The sequence below is a fragment of the Bubalus kerabau genome, chromosome 2 (genome assembly GCF_029407905.1).
Source record: "Bubalus kerabau isolate K-KA32 ecotype Philippines breed swamp buffalo chromosome 2, PCC_UOA_SB_1v2, whole genome shotgun sequence".
Lineage (NCBI taxonomy): Eukaryota > Metazoa > Chordata > Mammalia > Artiodactyla > Bovidae > Bubalus > Bubalus kerabau.
Window position 1 is genome coordinate 121209946 of NC_073625.1, and position 19967 is coordinate 121229912.

Sequence of the window (19967 nt, forward strand, 5' to 3'; positions counted from 1 at the left end):
TCAAAGACTGTATTCCTACTTTAGTGCTTTCTGCTCAGGGCATCTTCTACCAAATGAATTACTTACCTGTTGTCTCATCTCCTGGGCAACATTTCTTAAGAATGGCTCCAGGTCATACTGAAACGAGCACTTGACTAGGTTACTCAGTTGCAGTCCGTACTTTTGCTTCCCTATGCACTGCTCCATAGCCTTCCCATCTCCTGGTGGCTGCATTTTGCTCAATGCCCTTGGGCTGAAAGAGGGCGTGCTGTGCGAAATGATTATATTTACAAGCCAGTTGGCACAAGGAAGTCATGCTGTGCATATTTATTTGTGCCCATGCCACTTGACAACCGTAAGATTTCGAATCTGGCTTGCATTTGTAAAGGAATTAGGAGGAAGGCCTTTCCCTCAGCTGGCTGCCACCACCAACTGTAAATATCTGACTTTTCAGTCCCAGTCAGCTACAGCTTTCTTCATACAAGTCTGGCAGTATTTGACTTCTCTGCAGTGAATAAATATGTGGAAAGGACGACATGGACCCATTTTCCTTACTGGCCCAAGTATATTATTTCCACTATTGGCAATGGAGTACAGTGCCTAGCATCTTGCCAATCTTTCCAGATTTTTGAGGTCCCTTCTGGCTCTGAGATCTATGAGCTCTTAGGGCTGAAGGCAAACTTTTGTGTGTTTCCTTTTTCTTTGTTTGAATTTGGTATTTGCCCAAGCTCTTCTATACTTACTTAACCTAATCTTGCTACTTCTGTAAATTAGAGACACTATTTTCCCACTAGTAAGAATATCTACATGGTGACGGGCACTATGCTCCGTGTGTTATCTAGATTATCTCTAATCTTTAAAATAGCCCTGCAATGGGATGGCTATTATTCCCAGAACCAAGTGGGGAGGATAAGGGGCTCTATCCTATATTGTGTAAAACCACAGCCACAGAACTTGAATTACAGCCCTATTCTTTAGTTAGGCTTCAAAGCTTATACTCATTACATGTAATACTGCATAGCCAAACTAAATAGAAACTTAATTTTAAAGAAGGCAACCATTTCCTTATAGCCTCTCTTACATAACCTACTGTCTACCAGGGAGAAAACTCATCATTTTAAGGAAAAACCTTCTCAATGAAAATTAGCTAGTCAAATGTAGGCAGGATGTGTGAGGGGGAAAATGCACATATCACTTTGGGAGTGGGTAAAACCTGTGGAAAATTCTTAAAATATGGAAATACCAGGCCACATTACCTGCCTCCTGAGAAACCTGTATGCAGGACAAGAAGCAACAGTTACAACTGGACATGGGAGAAAGGACTGGTTCAAAATTGAGAAAGGAGTACATCTAGGCTGTATACTGTCATTCTGCTTATGTAACATATGCAGAGTACATTATGTGAAATGCTGGGCTAGATGACTCACAAGCTGGAATCAAGATTTCTGGGAGAAATATCAACAACCTCAGATATGCAGATGATACCACTTTCATGGCAGAAAGTGAAGAGGAACCAAGGAGCCTCTTGATGAAGGTGAAAGAGGAGAATGGAAAAGCTGGCTTAAAACTCAACATTCAAAAAACTAAGATTGTGGCAGCCAGTCCCATCACTTCATGGCAAATAGATGGGGAAAAAGTGGAAACAGTGTCAGATTTCATATTCTTGGTTTCCAAAATCAATGCAAACAGTGACTGCAGCCATGAAATTAAAAGACGCTTGTTCCTTGGAAGAATAGCTATGACAAACCTAGGCAGTGTATTAAAAAGCAGAGACATCGTTTTGCCAACAAAGGTCCATATAGTCAAAGCTATGGTTTTTCCAGTAGTCATGTATGGATGTGAGAGTTAGACCATAAAGAAGACTGAACATTGAAGAATTGATGCCTTTGAATTGTGCTGCGAGAGAAGACTCTTGAGAGTCCCTTGGACTGCAAGGAGGTCCAACCAGTCCATCCTAAAGGAGATCAGTCCTGGGTGTTCATTGGAAGGACTGATGTTGAAGCTGAAAGTCCAATACTTTGGCCACCAGACACAAAAAGCTGACTCATTTGAAAAGACCCTGATGCTGGGAAATATTGAGGGCCAGGGGAAAAGGGGGCGACAGAGGATGAGATTGTTGGATAGCATCACTGATTCAATGGACATGAGTTTGAGCAGACTCCAGGAGATAGTGAAGGACAGGCAAGTCTGGCATGCACAGAGTCAGACATGACTGAGCGACTGAATAACAACAGCCCAAACATAAACAATGGTTGGATTAAAGTCAGAAATGGATTTAAAGACAGGTGGGGGGGGGCGGGTTTAAGACAGGGCACATTTGACACATTTGAAATTTTCAAGTCAAGTATGATCATGTTCCTTCAGTTTACCTGACCAGAAATATGAAATTAATATGTGACAGTCAGATGGGGGCCCCCAATACTATAGATGGGAGCTGAGACAGTGATGCCCCCAGAGCCCATAGATCTAGAACTTGGGCCACCTGATCTTGAGCTCAGTTCTCAGTTTTGTGGGTTACTGAGATATGCTTTGGTCACCCATAAAATGTAGGGAAGCCAAATCCCAGCTTTTTTTTTTTTTTTTTTGGCTTTTCTCCATGGTAAATCCAGAGCCCACTACATTGATAGGGAGTTCAGAGCTGAATATGGGGGCAATTTAGACATCTGAACCTCAGAATATAATCTGGGAAAAATTCTGGAACTGCATGGACCTTATAAATTAAATATAAGGGTGAGGGTCATGAACAAAAGCTCCTAGTGAATGATACACCAGGGAGAACAGCCCATTAGGTTTTGAGTGACTATATGGTCAGGCTTTCCTGTGGGCAGCTTGTCAGGTGAGGATTCTGGGAAACAAGTTGGAAGCATGCTGGCTGGCTTAGGCAGGGTGGCATTTTTTCCTACCGTATAGTTTTTATGCAGAGCACACACCAAGCAAATGATTCTCAGCAGGGAAGAATGCAGACTATTTCTTGTGTGTTACATCCACTGGGGTAGATGAAATATGGATCCTGGAAGCATTTTTGGCAAACTCTCCAATTGCTGCAAGAGCATTTAATAGGAAGAACATTGGCTCTTTATCAGACTACTGAAACCTGGAAAAGTTTTCTTTTTTTTTTTTTTTTTTTGAGTGTGTGTGTGCGCATATGTGGGTGTGTTTGTGTTGATTTAATCTTATACTGAATCATGATTTTTTTTCCCCTAAATTCACAGCCAGAATAGATTTTCATGTCTCCTTCAACTAGGGGCATGGAGATGGGATGGGTAGAAATGGAGTGGTGACAAGGAAGAGATACCAAAGAGAGTTGATGTGTGGATATGAGTTGTCAGAAGAGGCATTCCATTAAGCTCTTCTCACCCACCAACCCTAAGTGACCACAGCCTATCCAGGCCTGAAACAATCAATAGATTGTTTCCATCCTCCTAACCCACCTCAACTACTTCTCCCAAGAGTCACAGAGAAGTCCTTGCCTTATTGGGCTGGGCACTGATCATCCCAGGATACTAACTTCTGTTCCTCTGCTCTGGCTGAAAACTTGCCTAGCTGGAGATGGTTTTCTGATTTAGGATATGACAAAAGAAAGCAGAGAGCTAAGAGAGAGTCCCAGTTTCTTCTTCAAAATGGTAAGCTTATGGACAAATAAATTGGGGCTTCCCTTGATGGTTCAGTGGTAAAGAATCTGCCTACAATGCAGGAGACCCAAGTTCAATCCCTGGGTTGGGAAGATCCCCTGGAGAAGAGAATGGCAACCCATTCTGGTATTCTTGTCTGGAAAATTCCACGGAGAGAGAAGCCTGGCAGGCTTCAGTTCATGGGGTCACAAAGAGTCAGACATGACTGAGCAACTAACACTTTAAAAGCAATATATCTCAAACTTCTCACATTATAGAAAAATTAAACAATCAAAAGACTTACCATAAACACTGTCAGATTGGGCTTAATATTTGGATTCCAAAATATCATGCCAGGGTGGGAGGAGGTAGTTGTCCTCAAATTAGGGTGTTGCCAGTTAAACCTCTGATAAATAATAAAGGCCATGATCTTGATAAGTCCTCAAAGGTGTCAGCAGGAAATGCTCAGAGGAAAGTGGGCTCAGAGGAAGTGCTCAGTGACTGGTGGGAATGCCAGTTAAGGCCCTCATGTACTTCTCCAGCCTCAGCCTGCATGCATGCTGGTCAGGTTCACCTTTCCCAGGCGATCCTGCCTGGTGCCTCACTCCTCTCAGCTTTTGTATCTGCTCTTTTCTCTGCCTAGAAATGTCTGTTCCTTTTCTGAGGTCTGGATCAAATGTTCTTTATTCTCTAAAGTCTCTTCCAGATCCTCACCCCTGGTAAGAGAAGGGGGATTAGATTTCTCCCTTATCTGTGACCCAAGAAAAAAAAAAAAAAAATATATATATATATATATATATCAGTTCAGTTCAGTTCAGTTGCTCAGTCATGTCCGACTCTTTGCGACCCCATGGATCGCAGCACGCCAGGCCTCTCTGTCTATCACCAACTCCCGGAATTTACTCAAACTCACGTCCATCGAGTCAGTGATGCCATCCAGCCATCTCATCCTCTGTCGTCCCCTTCTCCTCCTGCCCAAAATCCCTCCCAGTATCAGAGTCTTTTCTAATGAGTCAACTCTTCGCATGAGGTGGCCAAAGTATTGGAGTTTCAGCTTTAGCATCAGTCCTTCCAATGAACACCCAGGACTGATCTCCTTTAGGATGGACTGGTTGGATCTCCTTGCAGACCAAGGGACTCGCAAGAGTCTTCTCCGACACCACAGTTCAAAAGCGCTCAGCCTTCTTCACAGTCCAACTCTCACATCCATACATGACCACAGGAAAAACCATAGCCTTGACTAGATGGACCTTTGTTGACAAAGTAATGTCTCTGCTTTTGAATATGCTATCTAGGTTGGTCATAACTTTCCTTCCAAGGAGTAAGCGTCTTTTAATTTCATGGCTGCAATCACCATCTGCAGTGATTTTGGAGCCCCCCAAAATAAAGTCTGACACTGCTTCCACGGTTTCCCCATCTATTTGCCCTGAAGTGATGGGACCAGATGCCATGATCTTAGTATTCTGAATGTTGAGCTTTAAGCCAACTTTTTCACTCTCCTCTTTCACTTTCATCAAGAGGCTCTTTAGCTCCTCTTCACTTTCTGCCATAAGGGTGGTGTTATCTGCATATCTGAGGTTATTGATATTTCTCCCGGCAATCTTGATTCCAGCCTGTGCTTCTTCCAGCCCAGTGTTTCTCATAATGTACTTTGCATAGAAGTTAAACAAGCAGGGTGACAATATACAGCCTTGACGTACTCCTTTTCCTATTTGGAGCCAGTCTGTTGTTCCATGTCCAGTTCTAACTGTTGCTTCCTGACCTGCATATAGGTTTCTCAAGAGGCAGATCAGGTGGTCTGGTATTCCCATCTCTTTCAGAATTTTCCACAGTTTATTGTGATCCACACAGTCAAGGGCTTTGGCATAGTCAGTAAAGCAGAAGTAGATGATTTTCTGGAACTCTGTTGCTTTTGCGACGATCCAGAGGATGTTAGCAATTTGATCTCTGGTTCCTCTGCCTTTTCTAAAACCAGCTTGAACATCTGGAAGTTCACAGTTCATGTATTGTTGAAGTCTGGCTTGGAGAATTTTGAGCGTTACTTTGCTAGCGTGTGAGATGAGTGCAATTGTGCAGTAGTTTGAGCATTCTTTGACATTGCCTTTCTTTGTGACTGGAATGAAAACTGACCTTTTCCAGTCCTGTGGCCACTGCTGAGTTTTCCAAATTTGCTGGCGTTTTGAGTGCAGCACTTTCACTGCATCATCTTTCAGGATTTGAAATAGCTCAAGTGGCATTCCAACACCTCTACTAGCTTTGTTCATAGTGATGCTTTCTAAGGCCCACTTGACTTCACATTCCAGGATGTCTGGCTCTAGGTGAGTAATCACACCATCATGATTATCTGGGTCGTGAAGATCTTTTTTGTACAGTTCTTCTGTGTATTCTTGCCACCTCTTCTTAATATCTTCTGCTTCTGTTAGGTCTATACCATTTCTGTCCTTTATCATGGTCAACAAAAGAGTCTGAAATGTAGTACTTGGATGCAATCTCAAAAATGACAGAATGATTTCTGTCTGTTTCCAAGGCAAACCATTCAATATCACAGTAATCCAAGCCTATGCCACAAGCAGTAAGGCTGAAGAAGCTGAAGTTGAACGGTTCTATGAGGACATACAAGACCTTTTAAAGAACTAACACCCCAAAAAGATGTCCTTTTCATTATAGGGGACTGGAATGCAAAAGTAGGAAGTCAAGAAACACCTGGAGTAACAGGCAAATTTGGCCTTGGAGTATGGAATGAAGCAGGGCAAAGGCTAATAGAGTTTTGCCAAGAGAATGGACTGGTCACAGCAAACACCCTCTTCCAACAACACAAGAGAAGATTCTACACATGGACATCACCAGATGGTCAACAGCGAAATCAGATTGATTATATTCTTTGCAGCCAAAGATGGAGAAGCTCTATATAGTCAGCAAAAACAAGACCAGGAGCTGACTGTGGCTCAGATCATGAACTCCTTATTGCCAAATTCAGACTTAAATTGAAGAAAGTAGGGAAAACCACTAGACTATTCAGGTATGACCTAAATCAAATCCCTTATGATTATACAGTGGAAGTGAGAAATAGATTTAAGGGACTAGATCTGATAGATAGAGTGCCTGATGAACTATGGATGGAGGTTCATGACACTGCACAGGAGACAGGGATCAAGACCATCCCCATGGAAAAGAAATGCAAAAAAGGAAAATGGCTATCTGAGGAGGCCTTACAAATAGCTGTGAAAAGAAGAGAAGCAAAATGCAAAGGAGAAAAGAAAGATATAAGCATCTGAATGCAGAGTTCCAAAGAATAGCAAGGAGAGATGAGAAAGCCTTCCTCAGCAATCTCTCTCTCTCTCTCTCTCTCTCTCTCTCTCTCTCTCTATATATATATATATATATATATTTGATTTTCAGTAGTTAGCATGTTATACTATTTTTTGAATTGGGCATCTTTCTGTAACCTTGATCAGACTGTGAATCAGGTCTTCAAACCTAGTAGGGGCTTTGATTAATTTGATGTCAATTTTTTGAACTGTTCTCAGCCAAAGAGCGGATAATATTCCCCCTTTTTTTTTTTAGTGTTTGTGAAACAGTCAGACTGATCTATAAAGGCAGAAGCAGCATTTGTAATTGAACTGGGTTATTACTTTTCTCTTTTCCATCTGTGAATCTGATCTAAAAGCCTTAGCAGTTAGCAGCTTTGAATGAGACTGAAACCAAGTTTTTAAAGGCTTCACTTTCTGGGCCAGAAGGTTATAATGTTTTTTGGCTCCATTACTGGGGAGGAAAATATTCAAATTTATCATGAACATGCAGCCCTTCTTATGCACTGCCTAATTCTTCTCATCTTATTGAATATCACACTCTTTCTTTAATTTCTCTTTCTCTTTCCTTCCTCCCTTCCTTCTCTCTCTCCCTCCCTCCCTTCATTTTTCCTTCCTTCCTAAGTTCCTAACAATAGTAATTAATTTTGAAAATGTATTATTATCTTCCCTTATATCTAATGGTATTTATTGGCCAACTGTGGATGGAATCTAATATAAGGTCATAGAACACACAAGAAGCTTAGAAATGTTCTGTGGGTTTGGAATCAAATTTCTCTGGCAGCATGCTCTGTACTTCACTTTTAGCATTTTTTCTTTGAATTCCTCAACATGAGCTGTGTTCAAAAAGCAACAAACAAACAAATTTCGAGTGTTCTTTTATAGCCTTGGTGATTCCACTGTAGAATCAAGAAAGTAGAATAAGAATCTTGGCAATCATCTCAGTGAGTCTTCTACAATTCCTGAAATAAAAACTTACTTAGGTTCAATTTGAACACCTTGAAAGAACGCAATTTATTATCTTCCAAGTTAGCACATCCCTTTGTTAGTTAGCTTTGATCTCCCCTGCTATACATCTGGAGTCATATCTACATCAGCAGCCCAGATTTATTGTCCTTTTCCACATCCATGTTCCTGAGATGCCTGGACTGACTAGTACTCACAGTGTTTCTAGGAGTGTCCAACTTGGCTCATGTGCAGAGGGCAGCTTCAGAGCCTCTGTAAGCTAGTGGTTGCTGGACCAACACCTTCAGCATCACATCACTCATGAGCTTATTTGAAATCTGGAATCTTGGGTCCCACTTCAGACTCATTGACCTGGACCAGCGTTCTCATAAGATCCTCAGACGAGTCATACGTATCCTGAAGCCTGAGAAGCATCGCTCTGTCTAGGTGGTGCCTTATAATGACTATGGCCTTGCCCATTGTGCAGACGCTTATGTCAGAACTAGAAGAGGTGCTGCCGGCTAATTCCCAAATCAAAAGGACCAAGTGGAGGTAAGTTCTATATCACAAGTGGGAGATAACCTCTCAAATTTTGTGTTATTTGCTACCCAAGCAGGGGCCTACGTGGCCGTGTCCTGAGTCCGTCCTCAGTGGAGCTTTTCAGAAAAACTGCTCCTTCACCACCCTCCCACCAAGTTCTCTTCTCTGGAGGCAGTCCAGGAAAGTAATCTACACTTTTGGGCAGATGCCATCATATCCTTTCTAGTGATTTCTTTTCAGTCTCTCTCCAGACCTGTCATATACCCCTTGCTCCTTCTGCTCTTGCCTGAAATCAAAGCCTACCTAGAAATCAGTTTATCCCAACAGAACTTTATGGACTCACCAGTTCCCAACAATACATCACACACACACAAACAAGTCTGAATTCCTTTTACATTTAACTAGACTATCCCATATTCATTTATATTAAACTGACACATAGTTTACAAAAACTTCTCTATTTTCTGATTGTTGCCTTCTGGAGCCATGAAAAATGTGCTGGACTGGTGGCACAGTTGAAAAGAATCTTCCTGCCACTGCGGGGGACATGGGTTTGATCCCTGGCCCAGGAAAATTCCACATGCTGCGGAACAGCTGGGCCTGTGTGCCATAACTACTGAGCCCACATACCCTAAATCCCACGCTCGGCAACAAGAGCAGCCACTGGAGTAAGAAGCCCCATACCTCAATGAAGAATATCCCCCATTTGCTGCAGCCAGAGAAAGCCCACAGGCAGCAGCAAAGACCCAGTGCAATCAAAAATATTAATATAATTAATTAATTAATTTTTAAAAATATGCTTTCAATCCCTTTTCCATATGACTGTCCTTTAGTGTCTGAAGAGCATTTTTATTCTTCTCATTTGTAGAATGGAACATTCCTCTTTTGCCTTTTCTCTCATGTTTGATTTTCATTTATTTACCCTGAATTTAACTTAACACTCTAAGAATGGATGATACAGACAAATCACAAAATAAACTGATCCCCCTAAGCAGGAGATGATGGACAGCAGAGAGTTACAACAGAGTAATTAAGTAACTAAGGTTTCACTTAACATAGCAGAAGACTTCAATTAGCAATTAAATTGGAAAATGATTATGTTACTTTATTGCCTTTCATGGGTCAAGCACATGAGCTACTAATTTTCTCTTCTCTAAATATCAATGTCCATATCACCTTTTCCTCCAGTTTATTTATATTCTAGATAAAAGTTTCTCAGCACTCATTCTAGGTTCTCTTCATACAATAAAATTCTAAGAGTCTGTTCTTTAAAGTCTCTGTGTATCCAGGGCTATTCAAGTTTTTAAATATTGGAAACAATAAATTTAGGAGTCATAATAAATCTGATTTGAGAATTGTTATGATCACTGAAGCTTTTATAAGTTGAGGAGCTGTGTATCTAGGTGAACATTAAAGTATCTTAGAATCATGGGCAAGAGTCATTTGATATCTTTTGCTTCTTAGTGGTAGATATAATGTTTTAGAAATAATAAAAACAAACAAAAATAAACCAAATAAATCATCAGGAATTTTGAAACTTCTCTGAGGCTGAGACAATGTAGTACACTTTCTTTTCTTCACCAATGATTCAAATAATCAGATACAACCTGAGTTTTTTCTTTTGATAAAATTTGCACCATTGGAAGAGATTACATATGACAACTATATAATATAGTATACAATATGACAAATAAGCAATAGAGTTGTTATCAATATAGTACATTTAAGGTTATATATGTTATATTTCAAATATAAAGTTTTTTCTAAATATACTTTTTTGGTTGAAGTATAGTTCATTTACAATATTGTGTTACAACTGGATAGCATAGTGATTCAGTATCTTTGCTGATTATATTCCATTATAAGTTATTACAACATAATGGGTCTAAATACAAAATTAATAACTATCTATTATAGAACTCTAAAGTTATAATTTATTATAACCACAAATAAATGGATTCATAATACTACTACTCTTAAACATTTAATATTTTGGCATACTGTTTTCCAATCTTCCTTAACCAATGAAATATATGATCATATGCATAAGTATGATTATTGATTATTAACAATTTTCTATTCTGCTTTTATCACCTGTCATATATTACTATGCTATTAAATGTCCTTTGTTTTTAATTACTGCATAATATTCCAGCCCATGAATATATCATAATTTATTTTACCATTCTCTTATTGTTGGACTTTTAAGTTATTTTTCACTTTTTTCCCACTGGGATGAATATCTTTATATATAAATTTTAATCACTTCTATGATTATTTCCTCATAATGGATTCTGTGAATTACAATTGATGTGTTAAAAATTATATGTATATATATATATGTATATAAAATGCACATTTTTAAGCATGTATGTTTAGTTTGCCAGTTAATCAAAATGGCATTTAACACATGCCACTTGGATTGAGTAGGTTTTATGTGTGTGTGTGTGCATATACATGTGTGTAGACGGGAGATAGAGAATTAGAGTTACATATTTTCAAAGAAATAAAAAAATAATGTGTTAATAAATGATTCAAGACCCTACCAGTTAACTAACTTGCAACATTCTAAAATGTCTTTGTATAATGGGAAATCTTAGTTTTATAATTATAGAAAAAGGAGAATTTCCAAACTTTTGTTTCCTTGTAGAAGACAAATGCACACACACACGCTTAAGTATGTAAGTAATGGTTTATTTTTGCACAATACTAGAAGTATTTTGGAGAAGGAAATGGCAACCCACTCCAGTAGTCTTGCCTGGAGAATCCCATGGACAGAGGCACCTGGCGGGCTACAGTCCACAGGGTTGCAAAGAGTTGGACACTGACTGAGCGACTTCACTTTCACTTTCAGAAGTATTTGTAGATTGAATACTCTCTTTTAAAATCTTGAGGGAAAGTTTATAATATTTTGCTCATGTCATAAAAGCAAAGACACAGGAAAACTAGGCTAAATTCCATGAGGGCAGAGATGGCAGCTGTTTCAGCAAGTGTGTGCCTCCGCTTCCAATAGAACTTTTGGTTCATGGAAGGTGCAAAGTAGATATTTGAACAGTAGAGAGAATCTCCTTCCTGTGACTATTTAAGTGAAAACATAGATCTACTCAAGGTAAGTTTATTTTCATAAAAAATTCTTCAGTGGAGAGCAATATAATGGAAGAGAAAAAAAGGATACAAAGGCCAATCTAAAGTTGAGTTCTCTTAAAAGAAGGAAGTACTTCTGTCTTCCTGAGTCTGGGGTAAATGGAATCCAGGAATGTTCAGGAACTCACAGAAAACCTTTATCTCTTTCACTTTTCAAAGGCAAGTTACCTGAAATCCTGTTGACAGAAATCTCTCTATTCTTCCCTTGCCTTACTACAGCATAGAGAATATTCAGTAACACTTTTTAAAGTGTTTTCTTTTAAACTCTGCTGCTGCTGCTGCTAAGTCACTTCAGTTGTGTCCGATTCTGTGTGACCCCATAGACGGCAGTCACCAGGCTCCGCCGTCCCTGGGATTCTCCAGGCAAGAACACTGGAGTGGGTTGCCATTTCCTTCTCCAATGCATGAAAGTGAAAAGTGAAAGTGAAGTCACTCAGTCCTGTCCGATTCTTAGTGACCCCATGGACTGCAGCCTACTAGGCTCCTCCAGCCATGGGATTTTCCAGGCAAAAGTACTGGAGTGGGGTACCATCACCTTCTCCGTTTAAACTCTAGTACTACCCAAAAAAGTGAATTTTAGCTTAAAAAATTCAAACACCTATAGCAACAAGTGGAAAACATATTTGGCTCTGTCAATGTATTTGAGGTAATGAGCACTTTTAAGGAACAGTGCAGAAAAAGGCAGATTGTTTAGCTTCAACTAAATAGTGTCTCTCTTTCCTGAGCAGCTCAAATCCTTTTCCAACCACCCCTGAAGTTTTTTATAGGTTAAAAAATGCTTGGGGGCTCTAGGCTTTTTTGTTTTTGTCACCTGTTAAAAGCATTCTGAATCGAAGACCCTTGTTCTATTGTCTCCATTTTAGTCTAGATTTAAAAGTATAAGGGCAGAGGAACAAAGGATTTATACTGTGGAGAGTATTTAAGAGGGAGAATTTCGAGGAAATAATTTTAACTTTAACCACAGTGAACACCGACCGTTAGAGGGAAAAATTCTTAAAATGTGATAAAAGAAATAAAGGCACGTGGAAAATGATTATTTAGAAATAAAATTATCTGTAATAGGGCTACATGCAGGCTTCTCAGGTGGCTCAGTGGGAAAGAATCCCCCTGCCAATGCAGGAGACATGGGTCCGATCCCTGGGTTGGGAAGATCCCCTGGAGAAGGAAATGGCAACCCACTCCAGTATTCTTGCCTGGGAAATCCCATGGACAGAAGAACCTGGCAGGCTATAGTCCATGGGGTCCCTAAGAGTTGGACATGACTTAGCAACTAAACAACAAAAACAACAGTGAAAGGCTATATAAATAGAACTTCTCATCCCCATATTCCTGGAAGCAAGCCTGTACATGTGGGAGTTATGAACTGTACTGTTTCTAGTGAGAAGCAGTGGGGAAGGAGAGGAATATTGGATGCCAGGCACCACATGCCACCACGACTTTGATTCAATAAGTAACCCATCCATCATTCCAAGGTTGATCATTCTTGTTACTGAGAAATGAGTGAATTTATATTCCCTCATTTAATAGCCTTGTTAGTGATATTTTGAGATCTTACACATAATTACTGAGAAAAGTTTGAATTTTTAAGCCTGGGCACATGGAATTTCGCCCATCAAAGATTCCATTTTGGATGTTCCCAATAATATAAATATTGGTAGGAATGTGTCTTTGAGTTTTGCTTATCCAGTGCACTTGGGATCAGTCATCTTCCACTTCCCTTAATTGGAGGTATGATTGAAGAAATTGTTCCATAGCTAATTTTACTTTGAACATGTTCTAACTCTAGGCAACTATTTGTAAATCTTTGGGAGATTGTATCGAACATCTATAGGTCAAAGAGCATTTATTCCATAGAAGGTCATTCATTGGACTGTTTATCTGTTGCATGTATTTGAATTCCAACCATAATCATTCAGTCAGATCAGGAGAAATGAAGTAGATCCCATATAGTTTAGTTCTTAGTTTTCACTGTTGTATTTGTACAGCAAACACCTTTTCATCACAATATTCTAGAAACATAAAACAGGGCAGGTTATCTCTGGTGCACCTGTGAGAAGACTGTCTACATTATTTCCTCTACCATAAGAGCCATTAATATAAAAATGCTCATAAACAAAATGGGAAAGAGCTTGGGGAAAATCAATAAGGCACAAATTGAACAATAAAGTCACTAATCTCTTTTCTGAGAAATTTTTCAGCAGAGAAATTGTGCAAAGAAAGTCTTCAAGGAATAATTGACTTCAAGAAGCTTTCTACTGGTCAGCAAAAACTTTTTTGCTTTGAAGTTAAAAACAAAAAAAGAAAAAAAGAAAAACAAAAAATCAGCAAAAGAGCAGTAAAAGGAATAACACATCTTCCCAGTAAGAAAACTGAGCAGAGCAAGGTCACCATCTTGTGTTTTCAGTATTATTCATCTAAGGCACAGACTGTGGTTCCAATGTATTTTATCAGCATTATTAGTTTTTTTTGCTTAAAAATGTCTGAGAACATTCAACTCTGAATAGTTGAGCTGATTTAAATCTCAAAATAAAATTTGGACATCAAGAAACATGTTTCTTAAAGAAGGGTTGTAAAGAAAACTAATTTCTATTTATTTGGTTTCCATTAAAAATATCACAAATTATTGGTTTTGGCTTTTCTTATTGTTTCTGTTTTGAAATTAATATATGTTCACCTTAGAAGATTTAAGGCATGTATAAGTTAAAGGAGAAAATAAATATCACTCAAAATCTTGTCCAATAGACACAACTTATATGTCTTATTTCATATCATATATAGCTTTGCATCTTTCACTCAAAACATTTTTATCTTATTATGTGGTGAAGTTTTTTCCATGGTATTTCTAATTCTGCAAAGTATTTCATCATATGGAACCATCTTAATTTATTTAATCAATCTCCTTTATTAATCATTTATTTGTTTTTAATAAACATAAGAACATCCCAAGTTGACAAATAAATCAAACCTTCACTTCTGTTTCTTCCAAATGATGTAAAATGCTATCAACCTGATGCAGACTCAATAAATCAACAAATGCAAAAGTCTTGTCCAAAAATGTGAGGAACTTACAAAGAAGAAAGGGAGGTAGGGGTACCCCAAGGGAGAGCTCATGGAAGGGGAACCAGAACTTACTTCACCCAGTCACTTGAAGCATCTCTTTAAAAATAAAGCCATTAGTCTACTTCTCTGGCTGGTTTGTTTTCATAGTGAAGAACTAGCTTTAGTTGCAACTTTCCCTGGCTGAGATAAATGGGTATATGTAGAGCTCTCTGGTGGCCCAAAGGCCAAGCATGATTGTAATCCCAGAGGCATTGCATGGCTTCCTTCCTTCCATACCTGATTATTAAGTGCTTACTATATGATGGACTCTATTTTAGGCTTTGATAATATGCTAGTATGCTAATTAATGAAACCGATGAATGTCCTTGTCCTCACCAAAGTCTCAATCTAGTTGTGCTGCTGCTAAGTCACTTCAGTCGTGTCCGACTCTGTGTGACCCCATGGATGGCAGCCCACCAGGCTCCCCCATCCCTGGGATTCTCCAGGCAAGAACACTGGAGTGGGTTGCCATTTCCTTCTCCAATGCATGAAAGTGAAAAGTGAAAGTGAAGTGACTCAGTAGTGTCCGACTCTTTGCGACCCCATGGACTGCAGCCTACCAGGCTCCTCCATCCATGGGATTTTCCAGGCAAGAGTACTGGAGTGGGGTGCCATTGCCTTCTCCGAATCTAGTTGTGAAAACAATATATAAAGTGACAATAAGTGCCAAAGAGGAAAATAAAGCTGGAAATAGTATAGGGAATAGAACGAGGCTGCAATTTTTAGAAGGGTGGGTAAGCCAAGGCTCTGCTATGAAGGTGATATTTGAGTAAACAATGAAAGGTGAGTGAAAATCAAGGGGACAGGCCAGGGGAACAGTGTTCAGGCCAGGGGAACAGTAACAGCAAAGGCTCTGAGACATTAAGCATACACCTACCTGGTGTATTTCAAGTACAGCCAGAAGGTTAGGAGAAGGAGATGAAGCCAAAGGAGAAAGGAGGAGGGCAGATCTCTCAGGACCTTATAGGGAGTAGCAAGAACATTGGCTTTAATTCATACAGAGATAGAAAGTCATTGAGGGTTTTGAGTCAAGGAGTGACCTGACCTGATGTTTTAACAGGGTCATTCTGGTTATCATGTTGCATAGACTGAAGAGAATTAATGGGTGGAAGCAAAGAGACCAGATACTACGCAATCACAATAATCCAGATGAGATCATGGTGATTTCAACCAGTATTAACAGTGCTCAGGTTTTGTGAATCTTCTTTGATCTATGGACCAGTGTGACAAGATGGGAAAGAATACACATTTTCGTCCCTGGACATGTGTTGTAACAGCTCTAATTTCTGGATTTTCTTGGAACCTTGTGTGAACTTCTGATTCCCTTTTTACAATTGCAAACAATGCAGAGTGAAAGAAGAAAATTGGGGTTTGTTTTTAACAAGCACAGCTTCCATTTCCTGAAGCTCTTTCTTGAAGAAGCTGAAGAGAGGGTTTCTGTTACCTAGCAGAGAGTGTGAATAGATATTTGAACATCCTTTCCAATATTGAGACTCTATGATCTGTGATCCTTAGAAACTCTGGAAATTATCTCGATGTGCAGGGACTGAAAACTTACGTGATGTGGCACAAATCATCAGAATGAGTTGAAACTGAATAGTAATGATCATGGGTGATAAGCAAAATATTTCATAGCTGGCCAAGCACAGACACTGACTAGTCATAATAGATGCTCACTGAAAACAACACATACAGTCATGCATCTGACTGAGTATCAATTCTTCTTACACTTGAGTATGAATTCAACCATACTGTAGTGGTCCTGGTTTGATCATGTTGATTTAAACCTGTTCAACTGAGCACGTGTAGTGAATACAAATTTTGTGCCTGGGTTTGTGTCTGACACTTTGAGAGGAATATAAAAGAAGTAGAAACTATGGCTCTGACTTCCTGAGTCAGTTTCATCCATTTCAGATAACTTCACCTTGCACTCAGGGACAGTTTCACGCAACATATGAAACAACTACTTTATGGATTCTATAGATTCTTGGCCTTCAGACATCTTGCCTCTACCTTAGGAAGCTATGTCCTTGCTGAGGCTTCAGAGTAGTGGAATCAAAGAAGAAATCTAGCTGTCTTATAAAGTTTTAGGAAGTGATGTTGACCTCATGATGCGCGCTCACCTCCTGGGTGTAGAAATGCAATGTCTTCAGCCACTGTTTATCACACACACTGAGACAACAGTCATACAGAGTAGGATCTGTTCCCTATGCTCATGACCCTCTTCTGTTTAGACGCTTCCCAGCACTTTGAGTGCATGCTGTTGCTTCTGTTGTGTCCATCTGTTTGTGATGCTATGGACTGTAGCCTTCCAGGCTCCTCTGTCCATGGGATTCTCCAGGCAAGCATGCTGGAATGGATTGCTATGCCCTCCTCTAGGGGATCTTCCTGACCCAGGGATCAAACCCGTGGGTTTCTTATGTCTCCTACATTGACAGGCAGGTTCTTTACCATTAGCACCGTCTGGGAAGCACTATAAGAACCAATAACCATAAGTCAAAGGGTATTTGGAGCCTGGGAAGAGGCAGTCCCACAAATGCATCCTCTTATAATTTTGACATACTTCACCCCCAATTCATAATTAGCTTTAGGAAAACCTTTGTTGTGTGAGATCTGATCATGTACGTTCAGAGCCTGGATGATCATCGTCCATCACTTGAAGCAGTTAGCTGGATTAAGTTTATGCCATACTGTCCAGAATCATACCAGGCCTGTACAACAAATAGAATTTGCAGAATTTTAGTTTATTTGACCTGTTGATACCCCAATCATTAAAAGTAGGCAAGGGGCAGAAGGGAGTGATAAGGACTCTAACTAAAAGGAACACAGCCTTTCCAAAGTAACTACAGATTCTCCCCTCAAGCTGGATACCCATGTCTTTTTAGTATCTTCTTTAAGCCTGCCTCGCTAGGTATATGGAATGCCAGAGTATGTGGAACCAACCATGCTGTAATGGACTTCTTCTGAATTAAATCTTTCAGAGCTGGTAAATTTAGATGACCTGAAGGACTATGTTATGTCTGTACTGCTTATCAAATTAGCATCAGAGTTAGAGACTTAAAACTGAGACCTGGATTTTTCCAGAGGGCTGCATTATTCAATCGTCAGCAATTTAGAGGTTCACAGTCAAGTAGAAATAATGAAATTATCTGCTTCTAGATGTGAAAGCATCTTTCCAGAAAGTCAGAAAGTTTGCAGCCTTTTTTGTTTGCTAGGGGAGTGGAAAGCGTCTAGGCCGTGCCCAGTATGAATTGTTTATCTGGCTAAAAAATGTGAGAAGGAATCTATAAAGATAGTACTAATGAACATATTTGCAGAACAGCAATGGAGACACAGACATTGAGAACAAACTTACGGACACTGATGGGGTCGGGGGGAGAAGGAGAGGGTGGGAGATATGGAGAAAGCAACATGGCAACATACATTACCATATGTAAAATAGATAGCCAGTGGGAATTTGCTGTATGACTCAGGGAGCTCAAACCAGGGCTTGCTAACAACCCAGCGGGGTAGGATGGGGAGGGAGGTGGGAGAGGTGTTCAAGTAGGAGGGGACATGGATAAACCTATGGCTGATTCATGTTGATGTTTGGTAGAAACCAATGCAATACTGTAAAGTAATTATCCTTCAATTAAAAAATAAATTAAAAAAAAAAGATTCTGTCACAGGAGAGGAGCCTCTGTACGAACCTATAGGCAGGCTCTACATCTTGCTGATGGCTTCTCATAAGGGGTTAAAGCATCAGATTTGGTACCTAATCCTCTCTTTGTGGTGAACATTCTTCCCCATAACTAAGGGAAGATGAAGTCATGTTCTGATCCTGTTCCTACTGCCTACTAGATGTGTGACTTGTGCAAACTACGTAATCCTCAGTGTTGCAGTTTCCTCATCTGTAAAATGGGGATGATAATGCATCTCCTTAGCAAGGTTTTTGTGAAGGTGAATTCAGTCTCTTTGGGACGATGACTGGCTCAGAGTAAGAGCTTAGGGAGTGTGAACTATTCTTATTGCTGGCATTAAAATGGAAAGGGCTGACAAGAAAATTTCCGTAGACAAAATGTTTATGCCTCTTTTTGCAGTTGTCAAAGTTCTATTCAAATAATTGGAGAATTTAAATAAAAGTAATGAAGTGTGCACTGAAGTAACAGGAGTAATAATCAACATATTTTGTAAAAACAGTGGGTTGAAAATGGAGAAAATCTTTTACTTCAATAAAGAAACTGGTATATGTGCGGAGCATGCAATGCGTCCGGCATAGGTAACAGCAATCACATCATACAGCCTTCCTCACCCTGGTGTTATTGTCGGCATATTATAAAGAAACAAAAGCTCTAGCGAACAACAGGATGAGAACTCAAGTATGACATCTCAAACCCCTCCCCTTCCACTAACCCCAAATACCACCCCATTCCTCCTTCCTTGTCCGCTTGTTCCAGCCTCTGTATTCTTTCTGAGATGTTGAGGGACCCTACCTGTGCTCCTGTCTTAGCAGAGCTGCTCCTCACACTGAGGAGCCTCTAAGGGCCCTAATAGTCTCCCTGGACACATGTGAGTTTCTTCATGGGAATTGCTGTGAGATGTGGCAGCTTTGTATGCATTTTCCCCCAACCTTAGCCAAATAGCTTGTTTCCTGTCTCCTAGAATGAATGGCTGACTAATGATGCACTTTGTGGTCCCACAGTGAAAACAGTTCAAAATTCAGGGAGAAGTATTAGAAATAAAAGGTAAAATTGTAGCCAGATATGTGCTTGTGTATGTTGTCCTTGAAGCTGTGTCTCTGTTATTAGGTTCAAGTAATAAGCATTTATATTCACACTGTTTGCTCAGCCTGCTACTGCGATTGCTCTGGAATATAGCGCATTGTTTTGGAGAAGATTTATGTTCCTGACTTGGAGGGAAGATGGAAGTTTGCTGAAGGGAATTCCTGGTTAGAAGCCATTTGGCAACCTGAACTTGGAGTAGCATAGACCTGGGTTCAAATCTTGGCTCTCGTTTTTAGTAACTGTGTAACCTTGGACAGTTTATATAACTTCTTATGTCTCATTTCTCTCTGTGTAAAAGGAGAATAATCATTTTTACTACAGGGTTTCCTGTGATGAAAAAAAAGTGAAAGTGTTAGTGACTCATTCGTGTCTGACTCTGCTTCCCTGTAGCCCACCAAGCTCCTCTGCCCATGGGATTTTTCAGGCAAGAATATTGGAGTGTGTAGCCATTCCCTTCTCCAAAGGATCTGCCTGACACAGGGCTTGAACCTGGGTCTTCCACACTGCGGACAGATTCTTTATTTTGGAGCCATCAGAAGAGCCCCGGTCAATGAATTGGTGAGCGTCAAATACATGGC

General features: G+C 39.9%; 1 protein-coding gene across 3 annotated transcripts in view; it reads left to right on the plus strand.

Annotated features, from left to right (window-relative positions):
• Window positions 1-19967, plus strand: part of FGF12 (fibroblast growth factor 12) — a 650917-nt gene that overhangs the window by 144527 nt on the left and 486423 nt on the right. The gene's annotated exons all lie outside the window — the stretch shown is intronic.